Source organism: Silene latifolia, chromosome 9 (assembly GCF_048544455.1).
Source record: "Silene latifolia isolate original U9 population chromosome 9, ASM4854445v1, whole genome shotgun sequence".
Classification (NCBI taxonomy): Eukaryota; Viridiplantae; Streptophyta; class Magnoliopsida; order Caryophyllales; family Caryophyllaceae; genus Silene; species Silene latifolia.
Window position 1 is genome coordinate 99,186,930 of NC_133534.1, and position 3,509 is coordinate 99,190,438.

The 3,509-nt window shown below is 36.1% G+C and overlaps 1 long non-coding RNA gene across 1 annotated transcript; it reads left to right on the forward strand.

The window, feature by feature from the left end:
• Positions 1-453: 453 nt before the first annotated feature.
• LOC141598221 (uncharacterized) lies at positions 454-3,296 on the forward strand. The gene is made up of 2 exons (XR_012523343.1): positions 454-700; positions 3,131-3,296. It is a non-coding gene; the product is annotated as an uncharacterized LOC141598221 (long non-coding RNA).
• Positions 3,297-3,509: the final 213 nt, after the last annotated feature.

Genomic DNA, 3,509 nt, shown 5'->3' on the forward strand with positions numbered 1-3,509 from the left:
TTATTCAATTTAATTAATTTTATGTCAAACACGATTTTTATAAACGTATTATATAAAAGCTCGTTTATATAAAAATACGTACGATTAAATTATATCTTTAAGGCATGATTTATATAATAATATATGTATACGTATTTTTGGTCGGATAATAATAGTGACAGTAATAATAATAATCTTCGTCTTAATTTCCATCTAACATTAGACCGTCACATTTTACCTTGTACCCACTTTAATCCGGACCAACCATTTATCGACAACTCATCACACCCACCTACCCTTTTTCACTCTACTTTTATATTATTAGTATTATTTATATCATTAGATATTATTATTATTATTATTATATATTATTATTATATTTTGTTTTATTATTATTTATTGTTGTCGTCTATCCACAACCCCACTCCCCTCTTTTTCTTTCTTCTTCTTACAGCAGCAACAACATACCAGACCCCCAAACTCCATTTCCATCGACCTTCAATCCCTATTTTCTCCCTTATTTCTCAACCAAATTCCATGAATTTTGCACCAATAGCTTCCACATCTCATCCTCCTTCTTTGTATGTAAGAAAGAGCCAAACTTTCGTCCTATTTCAGAACGGCCGTCTTACAAGGGATTCGGATTTTGGTCTAATTTCTTCCATTTTTGGGTTTAAGGTCATCCTTGGGCGATTCCTCAGTCGTTTAGGAGAGCAAAAAGGTAACGGTGATAGGTTACTCGACAAAAATGTCGAAATTCCGTATTATATGTCGTTTTACATACCCTTGTTTGATAAAGTTTGGTCCTTTGTGCTTTTCTCACTTGGATGGTAGAATGTATCGGAATAATACCGACTTATATGCGTGCTTGAAGTATTTTAGTGACTTGTGTTTTATATGTGAAACTCCGTCACAACTTGTGCTAGTTTTGGACCGTGTTTACTCAATAAAATGGTGGGTTGTTTGGGCGGAGAATCGATTTCAGTTCCATTATCCTTTAATGATCAGCAACTTGTTGGCTATGAAAATGCGTTGCACAAATTGGTTTCCCAGACAACACTCTTTCGGCATATTAATTATACTTGCTGGCATTGAGTTTGTAATTATCCTACGATGAGAGTACAAGAGTCCGGGAAACCGTTCAATTAACAACTTTAATTTTTCTCCTATAGTTTGTACCATATTTTTTTGATTGCAATACTTGTATGCTTGAATTTACCGTGTTGAATTCCGTCTTAAAACTTGTCCCTTTGATGTCGAAGTATAGCAAACGGACTATGTGAAAGCCGTGAATGAAGGGGCTGCATATGACGTTTTTGAGTGCGATTTTGGTGTCGCTTTTGTCGCTAGTTCGAGTCAATTTGCTAGCTCCTATCTTGGATACATATACATTTGTGAATTAGGTTGGTGGTAGGGGAGAAATTCAGTCTTTAATATGCTTCAATTATAAGTGCAAAGAGATATGACTGTCTGAGTTCTGATCATATTAGGGTCATTGTGCGATTCCTTATGAGGGTTAATATCAGCCATCCAAATAACACTTTGCTACTTTTAGGCCTTGTTAAGTCTCCTCTAAGAGAGTCTTACCATAAGTTTAAGACCTTCCTGTTAAAATTGAAAGTAAAAGGGACTTAAACTCGTACATTGGTCACAAATGATAGTTCACCATATAAAGAGTGTAATTGCCTATGTTCAATCGGGTCAGGAACTTTAAGATTTACGAAAATGGATACTAGTTGGAACCTAAGAATCGTGTTTACATACATAAAATATACAATGGGTACATTCTTTTTTATATTCTTCTCACATGGTTTATAATTGTGGAATGTATTCATTATTATCTCATTTGTATATGAAATGACATGTTTCCATTTTAATATGAGTCCAACTTAATTGTTTATGCCTTATAAGTAATAAATGTTTTATCTTACATTTGAGTCATTTATAATTAAGTCCTTGTTTTGATTATTATAAATGGTTCATTTCTGTTTGTTTACATTTTTATTCAAGTGACGAATATTGAAGAAATGGATTGTTTATTCATGTTCACGAATATAATTTGGCATGGAATGTCTTACTTGGATTATCATTGGCTCATTACGTTATTAGTCTCATTCCAAGTTGATTCGTATCGCTTGGTTGAGTCGTACCCGTTTTATAATGCCTTTTCGCCTTACTTGTCTTTTCATTTTCGCCAAGTATTGGTTTACGCCGCTCGTCGTGCCGTTCACGGAGTTGTTTGATTTATGTTTTTCCCACCCTTTCGGACTGTTCTGCCGATTGTGGGTTACCTCATACCGTATTCTGGTGACAATGCCTTTATGCTATACATTTTGCTTGACTTGTCTTTACGCCTCTTTCGGACTGTTCTGCCGATTGTGGGTTTAGCTCATATTTTCCGCCTCTTTCGGACGGTTCTGCCGATTGTGGGTTCTCGACTTCCGTTCGTCGATCGAGTCTTGGATGCGGACTGTTCGCCGCATGTCGAATCGGGGACCGTTCGCCCCGAGAGTCGGCGATTTAGACTAGGACCGAGTCTTGGGAGTACCATTGTCGTCCTACCAGGGGAATTATATATTTATATATGAGTAGTAAAGGTCTTGCTTGGTTATAGATATTGGTATTTGTCTTTCAAGGCAAGAGTTATGCCTTGTGTTGTTTGTCTTGGTCCTATCGGATACTAGGGGTGAGCTATAAGCCCCTAGTTGCGATATGATCGTCGGGATTGATGTTCCCATCCGTTCTTATGGTGAGATGCAAGCCATAAGTATGAATGTGACATTAGTAGCCACGTCCGTGCAATGTTTTCTAAGTGGTTTTCCAAATAATGGCTACGGTTTCTAATCTCATATCTATGTTGTAATTCCTTGAAATGCGTACTTTTGCATAAATGACCGTATTCTTGTCTTTCATATTATTTAATTGTCTCACATGATTAGTTGAATCTCCATTATGCTAATATTGATCTATCATATTTCATCTCATTTATTTGTCATGCTTAAATATAAACTTGATATTCATATCTTTTGTAAGTATCTTACATGACTTACCTGTTTTAGTTCTTTGTTATGTTCGTTTCGACATTTTGTGGCTGGGAGAACCTTGAGTTACTCCCCACTGACTGTGGCGTTCATGTTTACATGAATGACAGGTATTAGTTGGTGCATTCATGGGGTGAAGACATGTGTGAGCTAGCGAGCACTTTGGCCTTTTAGTCGATTTATTAGGATTGTTTAGACTCACCTTTTATTGTACTGTCATTCGAGGGATATCTTTTCCCTCATCTTGACTATCACGTTTGTATAATTTAAACTTTATTTCCGCATTATTTATTTATGCTTTGGATTTTGACGAACCCGCGCTTTAAATTTTAAAAGTTTCAAAAATTTCCTAATTTCCGCTTGAATTTATAAGTTATATTTTCCGCTTTATCGCGGGGTGTCACAGTTGGTATCAGAGCCTATGTTGCTCCCGACGCACACACGTGTACCCCAAACTTAAATGTGAACTTGACCTTGAATAATGAATGA